Source organism: Pangasianodon hypophthalmus, chromosome 4 (assembly GCF_027358585.1).
Source record: "Pangasianodon hypophthalmus isolate fPanHyp1 chromosome 4, fPanHyp1.pri, whole genome shotgun sequence".
Classification (NCBI taxonomy): Eukaryota; Metazoa; Chordata; class Actinopteri; order Siluriformes; family Pangasiidae; genus Pangasianodon; species Pangasianodon hypophthalmus.
The window spans coordinates 10,245,151-10,265,901 of NC_069713.1; the positions used below are offsets into that span (position 1 = coordinate 10,245,151).

The 20,751-nt window shown below is 35.9% G+C and overlaps 11 non-coding genes and 2 pseudogenes across 11 annotated transcripts; all 13 read right to left on the reverse strand.

Annotated features, from left to right (window-relative positions):
* Window positions 1-200: 200 nt before the first annotated feature.
* LOC117597216 (uncharacterized) lies at window positions 201-300 on the reverse strand (annotated as a pseudogene).
* Window positions 301-1,273: 973 nt separating this feature from the next.
* Window positions 1,274-1,462, reverse strand: LOC117597245 (uncharacterized; annotated as a pseudogene).
* A 1,261-nt stretch (window positions 1,463-2,723) lies between these two features.
* Window positions 2,724-2,931, reverse strand: LOC117597231 (small nucleolar RNA U3). Its single transcript, XR_004578139.2, has one exon. It is a non-coding gene; the product is annotated as a small nucleolar RNA U3 (small nucleolar RNA).
* A 1,316-nt stretch (window positions 2,932-4,247) lies between these two features.
* On the reverse strand, window positions 4,248-4,460 carry LOC117597242 (small nucleolar RNA U3). Its single transcript, XR_004578151.2, has one exon. It is a non-coding gene; the product is annotated as a small nucleolar RNA U3 (small nucleolar RNA).
* A 1,958-nt stretch (window positions 4,461-6,418) lies between these two features.
* Window positions 6,419-6,631, reverse strand: LOC128318261 (small nucleolar RNA U3). Its single transcript, XR_008301735.1, has one exon. It is a non-coding gene; the product is annotated as a small nucleolar RNA U3 (small nucleolar RNA).
* Window positions 6,632-7,110: 479 nt separating this feature from the next.
* LOC128318248 (small nucleolar RNA U3) lies at window positions 7,111-7,318 on the reverse strand. The gene has a single exon (XR_008301722.1). It is a non-coding gene; the product is annotated as a small nucleolar RNA U3 (small nucleolar RNA).
* Window positions 7,319-7,689: 371 nt separating this feature from the next.
* On the reverse strand, window positions 7,690-7,899 carry LOC128318244 (small nucleolar RNA U3). Its single transcript, XR_008301719.1, has one exon. It is a non-coding gene; the product is annotated as a small nucleolar RNA U3 (small nucleolar RNA).
* A 2,118-nt stretch (window positions 7,900-10,017) lies between these two features.
* LOC128318233 (small nucleolar RNA U3) lies at window positions 10,018-10,230 on the reverse strand. The gene has a single exon (XR_008301709.1). It is a non-coding gene; the product is annotated as a small nucleolar RNA U3 (small nucleolar RNA).
* Window positions 10,231-10,732: 502 nt separating this feature from the next.
* Window positions 10,733-10,941, reverse strand: LOC128318247 (small nucleolar RNA U3). The gene has a single exon (XR_008301721.1). It is a non-coding gene; the product is annotated as a small nucleolar RNA U3 (small nucleolar RNA).
* Window positions 10,942-13,003: 2,062 nt separating this feature from the next.
* On the reverse strand, window positions 13,004-13,216 carry LOC117597229 (small nucleolar RNA U3). Its single transcript, XR_004578137.2, has one exon. It is a non-coding gene; the product is annotated as a small nucleolar RNA U3 (small nucleolar RNA).
* A 4,817-nt stretch (window positions 13,217-18,033) lies between these two features.
* LOC128318251 (small nucleolar RNA U3) lies at window positions 18,034-18,241 on the reverse strand. The gene has a single exon (XR_008301725.1). It is a non-coding gene; the product is annotated as a small nucleolar RNA U3 (small nucleolar RNA).
* A 1,324-nt stretch (window positions 18,242-19,565) lies between these two features.
* Window positions 19,566-19,778, reverse strand: LOC117597239 (small nucleolar RNA U3). The gene has a single exon (XR_004578148.2). It is a non-coding gene; the product is annotated as a small nucleolar RNA U3 (small nucleolar RNA).
* Window positions 19,779-20,157: 379 nt separating this feature from the next.
* LOC117597228 (small nucleolar RNA U3) lies at window positions 20,158-20,364 on the reverse strand. The gene has a single exon (XR_004578136.2). It is a non-coding gene; the product is annotated as a small nucleolar RNA U3 (small nucleolar RNA).
* Window positions 20,365-20,751: the final 387 nt, after the last annotated feature.

The window sequence follows — 20,751 nt, forward strand, 5'->3', positions numbered from 1 at the left end:
GCATAACACCAATAAATAGATAAATAAATAATATTTCAAAAAAGGAACCTACATCATGTTTTTAGGACAAGGTATGTTCAAATTCATCAACAAGACAACACCACAACGCTCCTCTATAGCACCAAATTCTTTCAAATGTTATCAGATTTTCTGTCTTCTTGTGAAAAACTAAATCAACTAAAATCCTGGACTTTATCATCGCTGTAGTCACCTTTACTACATTACAGCTTCCTTTTTGTTCAACCTTGTTTTTCCTACTAGACACAAAACTATAGAAATGATCCCTGAAAGTATAGTCTTAACCTCACACTTCCTCAGACAGTCGAGAACTTCAAAAATCACACAGATCCTGAAGATGGTAGATTTTAGATTCTACTTAAATAGGTAAATACTACGCTTAAGTATTATTTTGTAAGATTTACTTAGGTCGAGTCTTACTGAAAGTCAATACTTGTACTTTTACTCAGCTACACTGTAACATTAAACATAATTGTAAAAACATCATTTTACACCTTGCAGTTTCATTTAGACCTAAATAAAATGCTCACGTGAACAATTTACAAATAAATCCGTTCATATCCAGCTTGATAAGGTTCATTGTGGGGTCAAGAAGCTGCGCACACACACACACACACACATTCCCTTTTAATGCAAAGTAATTTCACTTGACCGGTTCTATTACACCAGAAGCATCACATGAACTTCACATGTGAATAATCATGACTTGTGAATTTTACACATGTGGCTTTTAGAGATTTCATTCTTCAATCAATAACCAGAACCTGATTCATGATCAGAAGAGTACATCAAAACGCATCATTACAATTACAACGAACTAATATTTTAAAACCACATTTCCTAGTAAGACACTACACAAAGATTCATAAAAGTATAATCATAACTTTTGAAGTCCTCAGACAGTAAACGACCCAAAATAACAAACAAATCCCTAAGATGGTCGAGTTTAGATTCTACACATAACACACACTAAAATCAACAGCTATCCACATAGACTATTCTAAAAACAAAAACTATACTTACTATGTTTAACTGCATGTTAAGAAGCTGATTTTATTTCTCACACACGGCTTCTCATTTCCAAGCGATCATAATCACATATCATACTTACAGACTGGAGTTCACACACAGAACACACACACACACACACTATTTTTTTTGTCACACAGAAATAAAACACACAATTAACATGCAAAAAATAACAACATGCAAGACAAAACCACTTCCAGTTTTTGGGCAAGCTTTAGTCATAATAACCACTCAGATCATGCACGCTTCCTCTCTATAAAAATAGAGAACATTCATCAAAGGTTAAAGCTCAGGAAAGAATCATTAGCTAAAACCAGATTCATGTTCAGAAGAGTGCATCAAAACTCATCATTGTGGTTAGAGAGACACAACACTTTCAAATCACATTTCCTAGAACTACAAAAAGGAGTTATAGCACAACTTTAAACCAACTACTGCAAAAATAAGTGAACACTTCAGCCATCTAATATTTGATTACAGCTATATCTCTCACTCTGGTCATGCACTCTTCCTCACTATAAGAAACAAAGAACATTCACCAAAATTTAAAACTCATGAAAGAATCACCAGCTTCAACCAGTTCACACACAAAAAAGCACATCAGACCTCACAACTACAGCAAAAACAAAAAAAAAATTTCTAATTACATTTCAAAACCAAGTACTACAAACACAAATTCTGAAAGCATTGTTTTACTCTCACACTTCCACATATACTCAAGCACTTCAGATAACACACAGATCCTGAATATGGAGGGTTTTTGATTCTACATATAACACACATGCAAACGAACAGCTATCTACACAGACTATCCAAACATCAAAAATCACATGAATTCATTTTGCACAAAAGCAGAAAATTGCGTTTTATACAAAAGAACTATACAAAGAAAGACACTATACAAAGATTCATAAAAGTATAATCATAACTTTTGAAGTCCTCAGACAGTAAACGACCCAAAATAACAAACAAATCCCTAAGATGGTCGAGTTTAGATTCTACACATAACACACTCTAAAATGAACAGCTATCCACATAGACTATTCTAAAAACAAAAACTACATTACACTTAACTGCATGTTAAGCAGCTGAATTTATTTCTCACACACAGCTTCTCATTTTCAAGTGATCTTAATCACATATTATACTTGATTATGATTTGAGTTCACACACAGAACACATACACACACATTACTTTATGTTGCACAGAAAAAAACACACACACATTTAACATATAAAAAATTAACAACATCCAAAACAAAACCACTTCCAGTTTTTGGGCAAGCTTTCTACAGTCTTAACATCACACTTCCTCAGACAGTCGAGCACTTCAAACATCACACAGATCCTGAAGATGGTAGATTTTAGACTCGAGATTTTACACACACTCACACACTTCCTTTTAATGCAAAGTAATTTCACTTTACAGGTTCTATTACACCAGAAGCATCACATGATTTTCACATGTGAATAATTATGACTCGTGTAGTTTACACGTGTGGCTTTTAGGGATTTCATGTTGTTTTACATGAAGGGCATGTTTTTATTATCATTAGTAAAATTTTCACACACACAATCTTTGCATTGAAAAAAAAAAAACACAAATGACATACAAAAAATTAATAACATTCAAAACAAAACCACTTTCAGTTTTTGGGCAAGCTTTAGTCATAAAAACCACTCAGATCATGCACTCGTCCGCTCTATAAAAAAATAGAGAACATTCATCAGAGATTAAAGCTCATGAAAGAATCATTAGCCAAAACCTGATTCATGTTCAGAAGAGAGCATCAAAACTCATCATTGTGGTTAGAGAGATATAACACTTTCAAATCACATTTCCCAGTTAGACACTATAGAAATGATCCCTGAAAGTACAATCTTAACTTTTGAACTCCTCAGACAGTAAACGACCCAAAATAACACACACATCCTGAAGATGGTAGATTTTCAGATTCTACACATAACACACACTAAAATCAACAGCTATCCACATAGACTATTCTAAAAACAAAATCTATACTTACTATGTTTAACTGCATGTTAAGTGCATGTAACATCATACATGTGGGCTTGAAGTCACACACAGAAGATCAACGAAATACATCACACTTTTTTTTTGATAATACCCATATCAAAATACATAAAACTACAAAAAACATTTACAGCACAACTTTGAACCAGCTACTGCAAAAATAAGTGAACACTTCAGCCATCTAATATTTAACTGTATCTATAGCTATCACTCTGATCATACACTCTTCCTCACTACAAGAAACAAAAAACATTCACCAACAATTAAAACTCTTCAAAAGCTACCAGCTTCAAACCAGTTGATTCACAGAAGAACACATCAGACCTCACAATTATGGTAAGAGAGACACAAAAAAATTTCTTAACTATATTTCTTAACCCAGTACTATAGAAACAAATGCTGAAAGCATAGATTTACTCTCACAGTAATGAATGAACATTCCCATCATGCTTTGCACCCACAGGACTGAGTTACTGCTGCAGTTAAAGGATCCTGCAGTTCCTCGATCAGACGCCAGGTAGAAGAACATACACAGCTTTAGGACCGTTAGTTGAAGAAGTAGCAACTTTTTTTTAGGTCATTACATGGGTGAGAGAGAGAGAGATAGAAAAAGTGAAAGTAATTTGAAGATGCCTTTAATGCAGCAGTTTTGCATATTTACATGTTTTAAAAGCCCTCAGACTCTCCACCCTCCCACCCAAAAACCCAAAACTCCTTCAGTCTTAAACTGATTTCAATCCATAGATCCACATGAAAGGCCGTGATCCAGTTTAAAGAGTCTTTCCTCTTGCTGATGTCCATTTTCTGAGTCTCAGTCTTCTGCTTGGTGAGAGCACTTTACGTTTTTTTCAGCATGTTGTGCTGATTTAACAAATGTTGCGTTATCAGGAAGTAGCTTGAGGGTGATGGATTTGTTTGACCTTTTGTTGGTGTGTGTGTGCTGTGGTGTACAGGTCCTCAGGCTGTTGGTGTGAGCTTTCTGAAGTGATTTTTCTCATGATACATTTGTTCACATATATGAACACACTCACACATTTTTAATATTTCTTATAGCTGGTTAACACATTACACTAAAAATCAATCTTCTGCTTAGAAAATATTACCAGCTTAAAACATGCAATAAGAGTATAGATAGTATAGTTCTATTGGCAACAACTTACTTAAAAACACTCTGATCATGTGCTCTTCCTCTCACACTTTCTAAAACGTGAAGAACATTCAACAATGACTAAAGCTCATGAAAGAATCATCAGCATCAAACGGATACATACTCAGAAGAGCACATCAGACCTCATCATTGTGATTAGAGAGACACAATACCTTCAAATCACATTTCCTAGTTAGACACTATAGAAATGATCCCTGAAAGCACAATCTTAACTTTTGAATTCCTCAGACAGTAAACGACCCAAAATAACACACACATCCTGAAGACGGTAGATTTTCAGATTCTACACATAACACACACTAAAATGAACAGCTATCCACATAGACTATTCTAAAAACTAAATCTATACTTACTATGTTTAACTGCATGTTAAGAGCATGTAACATCATACATGTGGGCTTGAAGTTACACACAGAACATCAATGAAATACATCACACTTTTTTTTAATACTCCTATCCAAATGCATAAAACTACAAAAAGCATTTACAGCACAACTTCAAACCAGCTATTGCAAAAATAAGTGAACACTTCAACCTATCACTCTGATCATGCACTCTTCCTTACTAAAAGAATTCATGAACAGATCAACACATCAGACCTCATAAGTATGGTAAGAGAGACACAACACTTCCTCATACAAAAAAAAAAACCTTCAGAAGCCCATACTACAAAAACAAAGCCCAAAAACATAGTTTTACTCTCACACTTCCTCAGACACTCGAGCACTTCAAATAACACACAGAATGTGGTGGTTTTCTACATATAACACACATGCAAGTGAACAGCTATCTACACAGACTATCCAAACATCAAAAATGACATGAATTCATTTTGAATAAAAGCAGAAAATTGCTTTTTATACAAATGAATGAACATTCCCATCATGCTTTGCACCCACAGGGCTCAGTTACTTCCTCTATCAAACGCCAGGTAGAAGAACATACACAGCTTTAGAACCGTGAGTTGAAGTATCAACTTTTTTCTAGGTCATTACATGAACGAAAAAGAGAGAGAGAGAGCGAGAAAGTATGTAGAGAGAGACTTTTTGTTACATTTGAAGATGCATTTAATGCATCAGTTTTGCATATTTACATGTTTTAAAACCCCTCAGACTCTCCACCCTCCCACCCAAAAACCCCTAAACCCCTTCAGTCTTAAACTGATTACAATCCATAGATCCACATGAAAGGCCGTGATCCAGTTTAAAGAGTCTTTCCTCTTGCTGATGTCCATTTTCTGAGTCTCAGTCTTCTGCTTGGTGAGAGCACTTTACGTTTTTTTCCGCATGTTGTGCTGATTTAACAAATGTTGCGTTATCGGGAAGTAGCTTGAGGGTGATGCATTTGTTTGACCTTTTGTTGGTGTGTGTGTGCTGTGGTGTACAGGTCCTCAGGCTGTTTCTGTCCTCAGGTTTCTGAAGTGTCAGAAAATCTTGGCTGATCTGATGTGATCTCTCCGTGCTGCATGTGTGTGAGCTGTTCTCCACCTGTAGCTCCTGTACTGCACACTGGCTCTTCACTCTCCTGCATCCCCACATTCACTCATTCACTGCTGTTCCTCACTTTCTTCACTTTCTTCTGTTTTTCCTGTCCTCAGCTCTACTGTGTTGACCTTCACATGGAAATAATCCCAACTGGTGTGAAGTTTACACGTGTGGTTTTCAGACACTTCACATGTCGTTTCACACGTAGCACGTCGCTGATTTTAACATGATTTTTTTTCCTTGATTGATTTTCATGTGATTTTCTTACCTGATTTTTTTTTCATGTAATTCCCCCCCACGTGATCCATTCATTTCCACGTGATTTTCTCACATTATCCATTCATTTTCATGTGATTTTGTCATATGATTAATTTCCTTTCATGTAACATTTTAATGATTCTTTTTATGTGACCCCATATTTATTTTATTTTCACATGGAAATGCTACACATATAGGGCAAATAGTTTTATTTTGTATGCATCATTTTTCTCATGATGCATTCATGTGCGTATATGATCACAATCACACATTTTTATTTAATGTTTCTTGTAGCTGGTTAACACATTACACTAAAAATCAATAGGGTGCTTACTGCTTGCAATACTCCAGATAAAAACATTACCAGTTTTAAACACATCATAAGACTATAGACAGAGCTGTTCTATTGTTAACAGCTTATTTAAAATCACTCTGATCATGTGCTCATCCTCTCCCACTTTTCAAAAAGTGAAGAACATTCTTCAAGGATTAAAGCTCATGAAAGAAACAACAGCTTGAATCTGATTCATGTTCAGAAAAGCACATCAAACCTCATCATTGTGATTAGAGAGACACAACACCTTCAAATCACATTTCCTAGTCAGAAACTATAGAAACAATCCCGGAAAGTATAGTCTTAACCTCACACTTCCTCAGACAGTCGTGCACTACAATCATCACACAGATCCTGAAGATGGTAGATTTTAGATTCCACTTAAATACGTTACTTCCACTTAGATACTACGCTTAAGTATTATTTTGTAAGATTTACTTAGGTCGAGTCTTACTCGAGGTGTAAAAAACATAATTTTACACCTTGCAGTTTCATTAAGACCTAAATAAAATGCTCACGTGAACAATTTACGCATAAATCCGTTCATATCCAGCTTGATAAGGTTCAGTGTTGGGTTGAGAAGCTGCACACACACACAAACACACTTCCTTTTAAGGCAAAGTAATTTCACTTTAACGGTTCTATTACACCAGAAGCATCACATGAACTTCACATGTGAATAATCATGACTCATGTGAAGCTTACACATGTGGCTTTTTCACATATTGTTCTACATGAAGAATAAGTTTTTATTTTCACATGCAAAATTTTTCAAGTTTTCATAACCACTCAGATCATGCACTCTTCCTCTCTATAAAAACACAGAGAACATTCCTCAATGGTTAAAGCTCATGAAAGAATCATTAGCTAAAACCTGATTCATGTTCAGAAGAGTGCATCAAAACTCATCATTGTGGTTAGAGAGACACAACACTTTCAAATCACATTTCCTAGTTAGACACTATAGAAATGATCCCTGAAAGTACAATCTTAACTTTTAAGCGCCTCAGACAGTAAACGACCCAAAATAACACACACATCCTGAAGACGGTAGATTTTCAGATTCTACACATAACACACACTAAAATCAACAGCTATCCACATAGACTATTCTAAAAACTAAATCTATACTTACTATGTTTAACTGCATGTTAAGTGCATGTAACATCATACATGTGAGCTTGAAGTTACACACAGAACATCAATGAAATACATCACTTTTTTTTTGATAATACCCATATAAAAAAGCATAAAACTACAAAAAGCATTTACAGCACAACTTTGAACCAGCTACTGCAAAATAAGTGAACACTTCAGCCATCTAACATTTGATTATAGCTACGAAATTTTTCAAGTTTTCATAACCACTCAGATCATGCACTCTTTCTCATTATAAGAAACAAAGAACATTCGTCAATAACTAAAACTGATGAAAGAATCACCAGCTTCAAACCATTTAATGCACAAAAAACACATCAGACATCACAAGTATGGTAAAAAAAAAAACACAACAATTTTTTAAACACATTTCTTAACCCAGTACTACAGAAACAACCTCTGAAAGCACTGTTTTACTCTCACACACTTCCTCAGACTTCAAATAACACACAGATCCTGAATGTGGCGGGTTTTGCTTTAGAACCTAAACTGACCTAAACTTCAACTGACTGAGAAAGTATGTAGAGAGAGACTTTTTGTTACATTTGAAGATGCCTTTAATGCATCAGTTTTGCATATTTACATGTTTTAAAACCCCTCAGACTCTCCCACCCAAAAACCCAAAACTCCAAAACTCCAAAACTCCTTCAGTCTTAAACTGATTTCAATCCATAGATCCATATGAAAGGCCGTGATCCACTTTAAAGAGTCTTTCCTCTTGTTGATGTCCATTTTCTGAGTCTCAGTCTTCTGCTTGGTGAGATCACTTTACGTTTTTTGTAGCATGTTACTGGATCACAGCCTTTCATATGGATCTATGGATTGAAATCAGTTTAAAACTGAAGGAGTTTTTAACTTAATCACATGATTAATTTCCTTTCATGTAACATTTTACTGATTCTTTTTAAGTGACCCCATATTTATTTTGTTTTCACATGGAAACTTTACACATATAGAGCAGGTAGTTTTATTTTGCTACAAAAACTCCTTCAGTCTTAAACTGATTTCAATCCATAGATCCATATGAAAGGCCATGATCCCGTTTAAAGAGTCTTTCCTCTTTCTGATGTCCATTCAAAGAACATTCAACAACATCTAAAACTCATAAAAGAGCCACCAGCTTATACACAGAAGAGCACATCAAATATCACAACAACAGCCAAAGAAACACAACAATTTTTTTAGCTATATTTCTTAAACTAGTACCACAGAAATAAAAACCCAAAAGTTTAACCTCTCTCTCACACTTCCTCAGACACTCGAGCACTTCAAATAACACACAGATCCTGAATGTGGCGGGTTTTTGATTCTACATATAACACACATGCAAGTGAACAGCTATCTACACAGACTATCCAAACATCAAAAATGATATGACTTCATTTTGAATAAAAGCAGAACATTGCTTTTTATATGAATGAATGAACATTCCCATCATGCTTTGCACCCACAGGACTGAGTTACTGCTGCAGTTAAAGGATCCTGCAGTTCCTCAATCAAATACCAGGTAGAAGAACATACACAGCTTTAGGACCGTTAGTTGAAGAAGTAGCAACTTTTTCTAGGTCATCACATGGGTGAGAGAGAGAGAAAGTATGTAGAGAGAGACTTTTTGTTACATTTGAAGATGCCTTTAATGCAGCAGTTTTGCATATTTACATGTTTTAAAACCCCTCAGACTCTCCACCCTCCCACCCAAAACCCAAAAACTCCTTCAGTCTTAAACTGATTTCAATCCATAGATCCATATGAAAGGCCGTGATCCAGTTTAAAGAGTCTTTCCTCTTGCTGATGTACATTTTCTGAGTCTCAGTCTTCTGCTTGGTGAGATCACTTTTCGTTTTTTTCAGCGTGTTGTGCTGATTAACAAATGTTGCGTTATCGGGAAGTAGCTTGAGGGTGATGCATTTGTTTGACCTTTTGTTGGTGTGTGTGTGCTGTGGTGTACAGGTCCTCAGGCTGTTTCTGTCCTCAGGTTTCTGAAGTGTCAGAAAATCTTGGCTGATCTGATGTGATCTCTCCGTGCTGCATGTGTGTGAGCTGTTCTCCACCTGTAGCTCCTGTACTGCACACTGGCTCTTCACTCTCCTGCATCACCACATTCACTCATTCACTGCTGTTCCTCACTTTCTTCACTTTCTTCTCTTTTTCCTGTCCTCAGCTCTACTTCCATGATTCATTTTCACTTGATTTTCTCACGTGATTAATTTCTTTTCATATCATATTTTAATGATTCTTTTTAAGTGACCCCAAATTTATTTCATTTTCACATGCAAACTTTACACATACAGAGCAGGTAGTTTTGTTTTGTATGCATGATCTTTCCCATGATGCATTCATTCTCATGTATGACTACATTCGCATGACTTGACTATTTTATTTTTTTTACTGTTCATGCAACTTACACTAAAAAGCACACCCATATCTACCACTTACAACTTAGAATAGCCCCTGATAAAGACATCACAGATTTAAAACAGTTGTGAAACTACATACTAAGTAGTATAAGTCCATCATTTGTCAGCAAGCAATAATCACTCAGATCATATACTCTTCCTCTCATCTTTCCTAAGAAATGAGAAACATCCTTCAATGACTAAAACTCATGAAAGAATCATTAGCCAAAACCTGATTCATGTTCAGAAGAGTACATCAAAACTCATCATTGCAATTAGAGAGACGCAACACTTCCACATCATATTTCCTAGCTAGAAACTATAGACATGATCTCTGAAAGTATAATCTTAACCTCACGCTTCCTCAGACAGTCGAGCACTACAAATATCACACAGATCCTGAAGATGGTAGATTTTAGATTCTACTTAAATAGGTAAATACTACGCTTAAGTATTATTTTGTAAGATTTACTTAGGTCGAGTCTTACTGAAAGTCAATACTTGTACTTTTACTCAACTACACTGTAACATTAAACATAATTGTAAAAACATCATTTTACACCTTGCAGTTTCATTTAGACCTAAATAAAATGCTCACGTGAACAATTTACGCATAAATCCGTTCAGATCCAGCTTGATAAAGTTCAGTGCTGGGTCAAGAAGCTGCACACACACACTTCCTTTTAATGCAAAGTAATTGCACTTTACAGGTTCTATTTCATCAGAAGCATCACATGAACTTCACACGTGAATAATCATAACTTGTGAAGCTTACACATGCAGCTTTTTCACATCATTTTACATGAAGAGAACGTTTTTATTTGCACATGTGAAATTTTTCAAGTCTTCATAACCACTCAGATCATGCACTCTTCCTCTCTCTAAAAAAAACAGAGAACATTCATCAAAGGTTAAAGCTCATGAAAGAATCATTAGCTAAAACCCGATTCATGTTCAGAAGAGTGCATCAAAACTCATCATTGTGGTTAGAGAGACACAACACTTTCAAATCACATTTCCTAGTTAGACACTATAGAAATGATCCCTGAAAGTACAATCTTAACTTTTGAACTCCTCAGACAGTAAACGACCCAAAATAACACACACATCCTGAAGACGGTAGATTTTCAGATTCTACACATAACACACACTAAAATCAACAGCTATCCACATAGACTATTCTAAAAACAAAATCTATACTTACTATGTTTAACTGCATGCTAAGTGCATGCAACATCATACATGTGGGCTTGAAGTCACACACAGAACATCAGTGAAATACATCAAAATCTTTTTTTTTTTGATAATACCCATATCAAAAAATATAAAACTACAAAAAGCATTTATAGCACAACTTTGAACCAGCTACTGCAAAATAAGTGAACGCTTCAGCCATCTAACATTTGATTATAGCTATAGCTCTCACTCTGATCATGCACTCTTCCTCACTATAAAAAAACAAAGAACATTCACCAATAATTACAACTGATGAAAGAATTGACAGCATCAAACCAGTTCATGCACAGAAGAACACAACAGACATCACAAGCATGGCAAAAGAAACACAACAAATTTTTAAACACATTTCTTAATCCAGGACCACAGAAACATACTCTGAAAACATTGTTTTACTCTCACATACTTCCTCAGACTTCAGATAACATACAGATCCTGAATGTGGCGGGTTTTTGATTCTACACATAACACACATATGCAAGTGAACAGCTATCTACACAGACTATCCAAACATCAAAAATCACATGAATTCATTTTGAATAAAAGCAGCAAATTGCTTTTTATAGGAATCAATGAACATTCCCATCATGCTTTGCACCCACAGGACTGAGTTACTGCTGCAGTTAAAGGATCCTGCAGTTCCTCGATCAGACTCCAGGTAGAAGAACATACACAGCTTTAGGACCATTAGTTGAAGAAGTAGCAACTTTTTTCTAGGTCGTCACATGGAAGAGAGAGAGAGAGATAGAAAGTTAAAGTATGTAGAGAGAGACTTTTTGTTACATTTGAAGATGCCTTTAATGCATCAGTTTTGCATATTTACATGTTTTAAAACCCCTCAGACTCTCCACCCTCCCACCCAAAACCCAAAACTCCTTCAGTCTTAAACTGATTACAATCCATAGATCCATATGAAAGGCCGTGATCCAGTTTAAAGAGTCTTTCCTCTTGCTGATGTCCATTTTCTGAGTCTCAGTCTTCTGCTTGGTGAGAGCACTTTACGTTTTTTTCCGCATGTTGTGCTGATTTAACAAATGTTGCGTTATCGGGAAGAAGCTTGAGGGTGATGCATTTGTTTGACCTTTTGTTGGTGTGTGTGTGCTGTGGTGTACAGGTCCTCAGGCTGTTTCTGTCCTCAGGTTTCTGAAGTGTCAGAAAATCTTGGCTGATCTGATGTGATCTCTCCGTGCTGCATGTGTGTGAGCTGTTCTCCACCTGTAGCTCCTGTACTGCACACTGGCTCTTCACTCTCCTGCATCACCACATTCACTCATTCACTGCTGTTTCTCACTTTCTTCTCGTTTTCTGGTTTTCAGCTCTACTGTGTTGACCTTCACATGGAAATAATCCCAACTGGTGTGAAGTTTATACGTGTGGTTTTCAGACACTTCACATGTCGTTTCACACGTAGCACGTCGCTGATTTTAACATGATTTTTTTTCCTTGATTGATTTTCATGTGATCTTCTCACCTGATTTTTTTTTTCATGTAATTCCCTCCCATGTGATCCATTCAATTCCACGTGATTTTCTCACATTATCCATTCATTTTCATGCGATTTTGTCATATGATTAATTTCCTTTCATGTAACATTTTAATGATTCTTTTTATGTGACCCCATATTTATTTTATTTTCACGTGGAAATGCTACACATATAGGGCAAATAGTTTTATTTTGTATGCATCATTTTTCTCATGATGCATTCATGTGCGTATATGATCACAATCACACATTTTTATTTAATGTTTCGTGTAGCTGGTTAACACATTACACTAAAATCAATATGGCACTTACTGCTTGCAATACCCCAAATAAAAACATTACCAGTTTTAAACACATCATAAGACTATAGACAGAGCAGTTCTATTGTTAACAGCTTATTTAAAATCACTCTGATCATGTGCTCATCCTCTCCCACTTTTCAAAAAGTGAAGAACATTCTTCAAGGATTAAAGCTCATGAAAGAAACAACAGCTTGAATCTGATTCATGTTCAGAAGAGCACATCAAAACTCATCATTGTGATTAGGGAGACACAACACCTTCAAATCACATTTCCTAGTTAGACACTATAGAAACAATCTCTGAAAGTATAGTTTTAACCTCACACTTCCTCAGACACTCGTGCACTACAAACATCACACAGATCCTGAAGATGGTGGATTTTAGACTCTAGATAGGGCTTGTAGGCTTGAAGTCACACACAGAAGATCAATGAAATACATCACACTTGTTTTTTGTTTTTTTTTGATAATACCCATATCAAAATACATACACAATAAGAGACAGTGTGACACCGACCAGTACACATTTCTAGTGTGGAAGTGTCAGATGTAACAGATAGTGCAAAAGAATAACAATATAATAAATAATCATGAAACATACTTATGTTTCACTGTATGTTAAGTGCATGTAACATCATACATGTGGGCTTGAAGTCACACACAGAAGATCAATGAAATATATCACACTTTTTTTTGATAATACTCATACTTTGAGCACAACTTTGAACCAGCTACTGCAGAAATAAGTGAACACTTCAGCCATCTAACATTTAATTGCAGCTATATCTATCACTTAGACCATATACTCTTACTCACCATAAAAAACAAAGAATATTCATCAACATTTAAAACTCACGAAAAAGCTAACAGCTTCAAACTAGTTCATTCACAGAAGGACACATCAGACCTTACAATTATGGTAAGACAAACACTAAAGAAAAAATTTTATTAACTATATTTCTTAACCCAGTACTACAGAAACACATGCCAAAAGCATAGTTTTATTCTCACACTTCCTCAGACACTCGAGCACTTCAAATGACACACAGATCCTGAATGTGGTGGGTTTTTGATTCTACACATAACACACATGCAAATGAACAGCTATCTACACAGACTATCCAAACATCAAAAATGACATGAATCCATTTTGAATAAAAGCAGAAAATTGCAAAATGTACAGTAAGAGACAGTGCAGTGCCAACCAGTACACAGTTCTAGTGTGGAAGTGTCAGATACAGTCAGGTCCATAAATATTGGGACATTGACACAATTCTAACATTTTTGGCTCTATACACCACCACAATGGATTTCAAATGAAACGAACAAGACGTGCTTTAACTGCAGACTGTCAGCTTTAATTTGAGGGTATTTACATCCAAATCAGGTGAACGCTGTAGGAATTACAACAGTTTGCATATGTGCCTCCCACTTGTTAAGGGACCAAAAGTGATGGGACAATTGGCTTCTCAGCTGTTCCATGGCCAGGTGTGTGTTATTCCCTCATTATCCCAATTACAATGAGCAGATAAAAGGTCCAGAGCTCATTTCAAGTGTGCTATTTGCTTTTGGAATCTGTTGCTGTCAACTCTCAAGATGAGATCCAAAGAGCTGTCACTATCAGTGAAGCAAGCCATCATTAGGCTGAAAAAAACAAAACAAACCCATCAGAGAGATAGCAAAAACATTAGGCGTGGCCAAAACAAATGTTTGGAACTTTCTTAAAAAGAAGGAATGCACGGGTGAGCTCAGCAACACCAAAAGACCCGGAAGACCACAGAAAACAACTGTGGTGGATGACCGAAGAATTCTTTCCATGGTGAAGAAAACATCCTTCACAACAGTTGGCCAGATCAAGAACACTCTCCAGGAGGTAGGTATATGTGTGTCAAAGTCAACAATCAAGAGAAGACTTCACCAGAGTGAATACAGAGGGTTCACCACAAGATGTAAACCATTGGTGAGCCTCAAAAACAGGAAGGCCAGATTAGAGTTTGCCAAATGACATCTAAAAAAGCCTTCACAGTTCTGGAACAACATCCTATGGACAGATGAGACCAAGATCAACTTATACCAGAGTGATGGGAAGAGAAGAGTATGGAGAAGGAACGGAACTGCTCATGATCCTAAGCATACCACCTCATCAGTGAAGCATGGTGGTGGTAGTGTCATGGCGTGGGCATGTATGGCTGCCAATGGAACTGGTTCTCTTGTATTTATTGATGATGTGACTGCTGACAGCAGGATGAATTCTGAAGTGTTTCGGGCAATATTATCTGCTCATATTCAGCCAAATGCTTCAGAACTCATTGGACGGCGCTTCACAGTGCAGATGGACAATGACCCAAAGCATACTGCAAAAGCAACCAAAGAGTTTTTGAAGGGAAAGAAGTGGACTGTTATGCATTGGCCAAGTCAATCACCTGACCTGAATCGGATTGAGCATGCGTTTCACTTGCTGAAGACAAAACTGAAGGGAAAATGCCCCAAGAACAAGCAGGAACTGAAGACAGTTGCAGTAGAGGCCTGGCAGAGCATCACCAGGGATGAAACCCAGCGTCTGGTGATGTCTATGCGTTCCAGACTTCGGGCTGTAATTGACTGCAAAGGATTTGCAACCAAGTATTAAAAAGTGAAAGTTTGATTTATGATTATTATTCTGTCCCATTACTTTTGGTCCCTTAACAAGTGGGAGGCACATATGCAAACTGTTGTAATTCCTACACCGTTCACCTGATTTGGGTGTAAATACCCTCAAATTAAAGCTGACAGTCTGCAGTTAAAGCACATCTTGTTCGTTTCATTTGAAATCCATTGTGGTGTTGTATAGAGCCAAAAATGTTAGAATTGTGTCAATGTCCCAATATTTATGGACCTGACTGTATAACAGATAGTGCAAAAGAATAACAATATAATAAATAATCATGAAACATACTACATACAAGTGCATGTAACATCATACATGTGGGCTTGAAGTCATACACGGAAGATCAATGAAATACATCACACTTTTTTTTTTATAATATCTGTATCAAAATACATAAAATGACAAAAAGCATCTACTACAAAAATAAGTGAACACTTCAGCCATCTAACATTTAATTACACCTATAGCTTTAATCATACACAATTCCTCTCTATAAAAAACAAAGAACATTCATCAATGTTTAAAACTCATAAAAAAATCACCAGCTTCAAGACAATTCATACACAGAAAAACACATCAGACCCCACAATCATTATTAGAGAAAGACAATAGTCTTCAATTACATTTCCAAATCAGATTCTACAAAAACAACGGAAAAAATCATAAATTTAACCTCTTGCCTCCTCAGACACTCGAGCACTTCAAATAACACACAGATCCTGAATATGGCGGGTTTTTGGTTCTACATATAACACACATGCAAATGAACAGCTATCCACACAGACTATCCAAAAAACAAAAATGACATGAATTCATTTTGAATAAAAGCAGAAAATTGCTTTTTATACAAAAGAATGAACATTCCCATCATGCTTTGTGCCCACAGGGCTCAGTTACTTCCTCTATCAAACGCCAGGTAGAAGAACATGCACAGCTTTAGGCCAATAAATGCTAATAAATCTACTTGAATCTTGAATCTTGGCAGGCGGAGAGAGAGAATTGATTTTTTTTTTTTTTTTTTAAATAAGAACATTTACTATGATTGTTCAAAGCATAACACCAATAAATAGATAAATAAATAATGTTCCAAAAAAGGAACCTACATCATGTTTTTAGGACAAGGTATCTGCAAATTCATCAACAAGACAACACCACAACGCTCCTCTATAGCACCAAATTCTTTCAAATGTTATCAGATTTTCTGTCTTTTTGTGAAAAACAGTCAACTAAAATCCTGGACTTTATCATCGCTGTAGTCACCCTTACTACTATGATGGCATCCTTTTTGTTCAACCTTGTTTTCTCTACAGGACACACAAACTATAGAAATAATCTCTGAAAGTACACTCTTAACCTTACACTTCCTCAGACAGTCGAGCACTACAAATATCACACAGATCCTGAAGATGGTAGATTTTAGATTCTACTTAAATAGGTAAATACTACGCTTAAGTATTATTTTGTAAGATTTACTTAGGTCGAGTCTTACTGAAAGTCAATACTTGTACTTTTACTCAGCTACACTGTAACATTAAACATAATTGTAAAAACATCATTTTACAATTTTTCATTTAGACCTAAATAAAATGCTCACATGAACAATTTACACATAAATCTGTTCATATCCAGCTCAATAAGGCCAATTGTGGGATCAGGAAGCTCTGCGCGCACACACACAAACACACACACACACACACACATACACACACGCACTTCCTTTTAATGCAAAGTAATTTCACTGGTCGGTTCTATTACACCAGAAGCATCACATGAACTTCACATGTGAATAATCATGACTCGTGAAGTTTACACATGTGGCTTTTTCACATGTTGTTTTACATGAAGTGCATGTTTTTATTTTCACATGTAAAATTTTCAAGTTTTCCCCAACATTATTTATTTTCACAGATAAACTTTACACATGTGGGGGATGTGATTTTATTTCTCACACATGGCTTCTCACATGATTCATTCAGTTTCATGTGAGCTTTATCACATATCATACCTGCAGACTCAAACTCACTCACAGAACACATATGAAACTCTCTTACACTACTTCAACGCTGCATGACAAAAAGCATGAAAGCACAAAACAGACTGACAAGAAAACTCACACTATAACAATTAATATTTAAGGCATCTTAGCTCTCTTTAATAATCCCTCTGATCATTCTCTCTCCCACCAACACTTCATAAGAAGTACGAAACATTCATCAATGGTTAATACACATAACACACTCTACACACAAAAACAATACTTACTATGTTTAACTGCATGCTAAGAAGCTGATTTTATTTCTCACACACAGCTTCTCATTTTCAAGTGATCTTAATCACATATCATACTTGTAGACTTGAGTTCACTCACAGAACACATACACATACTCTTTTGATATTGCACAGAAGAAAATCAAACACACACAAAAAAAACAACAACATTCAAGACAAAACCACTTCCAGTTTTTGGGCAAGTTTTAGTCATAATAACCACTCAGATCATGCACTCTTCCTCTCTATAAAAAAATAGAGAACATTCATCAAAGGTTAAAGCTCATGAAAGAATCGTTAGACAAAACCGGATTCATGTTCAGAAGAGTGCATCAAAACTCATCATTGTGGTTAGAGAGACACAACACTTTCAAATCACATTTCCTAGTTAGACACTATAGAAATGATCCCTGAAAGTACAATCTTAACTTTTGAACTCCTCAGACAGTAAACGACCCAAAATAACACACACATCCTGAAGATGGTAGATTTTTAGATTCTACACATAACACACACTAAAATCAACAGCTATCTACATAGACTATTCAAAAAACAAAAACTATACTTACTATGTTTAACTGCATGTTAAGTGCATGTAACATCATACATGTGGGCTTGAAGTCACACACAGAACATCAATGAAATACATCACACTTTTTTTTTTGATAATACCCATATCAAAATACATAAAACTACAAAAAACATTTACAGCACAACTTTGAACCAGCTACTGCAAAAATAAGTGAACACTTCAGCCATCTAACATTTAACTGTATCTATAGCTCTCACTCTGATCATACACTCTTCCTCACTACAAGAAACAAAAAACATTCACCAACAATTAAAACTCATGAAAAAGCTACCAGCTTCAAACCAGTTGATTCACAGAAGAACACATCAGACCTCACAATTATGGTAAGAGAGACACAAAAAAATTTTATTAACTATATTTCTTAACCCAGTACTATAGAAACAAATGCTGAAAGCATAGATTTACTCTCACAGTAATGAATGAACATTCCCATCATGCTTTGCACCCACAGGGCTGAGTTACTGCTGCAGTTAAAGGATCCTGCAGTTCCTCGATCAGACGCCAGGTAGAAGAACATACACAGCTTTAGGACCGTTAGTTGAAGAAGTAGCAACTTTTTTTCTGGGTCATCACATGGGTGAGAGAGAGAGAGAGAGATAGAAAAAGTGAAAGTAATTTGAAGATGCATTTAATGCAGCAGTTTTGCATATTTACATGTTTTAAAAGCCCTCAGACTCTCCACCCTCCCACCCAAAACCCCTAAACCCCTTCAGTCTTAAACTGATTTCAATCCATAGATCCACATGAAAGGCCGTGATCCAGTTTAAAGAGTCTTTCCTCTTGCTGATGTCCATTTTCTGAGTCTCAGTCTTCTGCTTGGTGAGAGCACTTTACGTTTTTTTCAGCATGTTGTGCTGATTTAACAAATGTTGCGTTATCAGGAAGTAGCTTGAGGGTGATGGATTTGTTTGACCTTTTGTTGGTGTGTGTGTGCTGTGGTGTACAGGTCCTCAGGCTGTTGGTGCGAGCTTTCTGAAGTGATTTTTCTCATGATACATTTGTTCACATATATGAACACACTCACACATTTTTAATATTTCTTATAGCTGGTTAACACATTACACTAAAAATCAATCTTCTGCTTAGAAAATATTACCAGCTTAAAACATGCAATAAGAGTATAGATAGTATAGTTCTATTGGCAACAACTTACTTAAAAACACTCTGATCATGTGCTCTTCCTCTCACACTTTCTAAAACGTGAAGAACATTCAACAATGACTAAAGCTCATGAAAGAATCATCAGCATCAAATGGATTCATACTCAGAAGAGCACATCAGACCTCATCATCGTGATTAGAGAGACACAACACCTTCAAATCACATTTCCTAGTTAGACCCTACAGAAATGATCCCTGAAAGTATAGTCTTAACATCACACTTCCTCAGACAGTCGAGCACTTCAAAAATCACACAGATCCTGAAGATGGTAGATTTTAGACTCGAGATTTTACACACACACACACACTTCCTTTTAATGCAAAGTAATTTCACTTTACAGGTTCTATTACACCAGAAGCATCACATGATTTTCAAATGTGAATAATCATGACTCTTGTGAAGTTTACACATGTGGCTTGTAGGGATTTCATGTTGTTTTATATGAAGCGCATGTTTTTATTCTCATATGCAAAATTTTCACTCACACTATTTTTGCATCGAAAAAAAAAAACACATATGACATAAAAAAAAATTAACAACATATAAAACAAAACCACTTCCAGTTTTTGGGCAAGCTTTAGTCATAATAACCACTCAGATCATGCACTCTTACTCTCTATAAAAAATAGAGAACATTCATCAAAGGTTAAAGCACATGAAAGAATCATTAGCCAAAACCTGATTCATGTTCAGAAGAGTGCATCAAAACTCATCATTGTGGTTAGAGAGACACAACACTTACAAATCACATTTCCTAGTTAGACACTATAGAAATGATCCCTGAAAGCACAATCTTAACTTTTGAATTCCTCAGACAGTAAACGACCCAAAATAACACACACATCCTGAAGACGGTAGATTTTCAGATTCTACACATAACACACACTAAAATGAACAGCTATCCACATAGACTATTCTAAAAACAAAATCTATACTTACTATGTTTAACTGCATGTTAAGTGCATGTAACATCATACATGTGGGCTTGAAGTTACACACAGAACATCAATGAAATACATCACACTTTTTTTTAATACTCCTATCCAAATGCATAAAACTACAAACAGCATTTACAGCACAACTTCAAACCAGCTATTGCAAAAATAAGTGAACACTTCAACCTATCACTCTGATCATGCACTCTTCCTTACTAAAAGAATTCATGAACAGATCAACACATCAG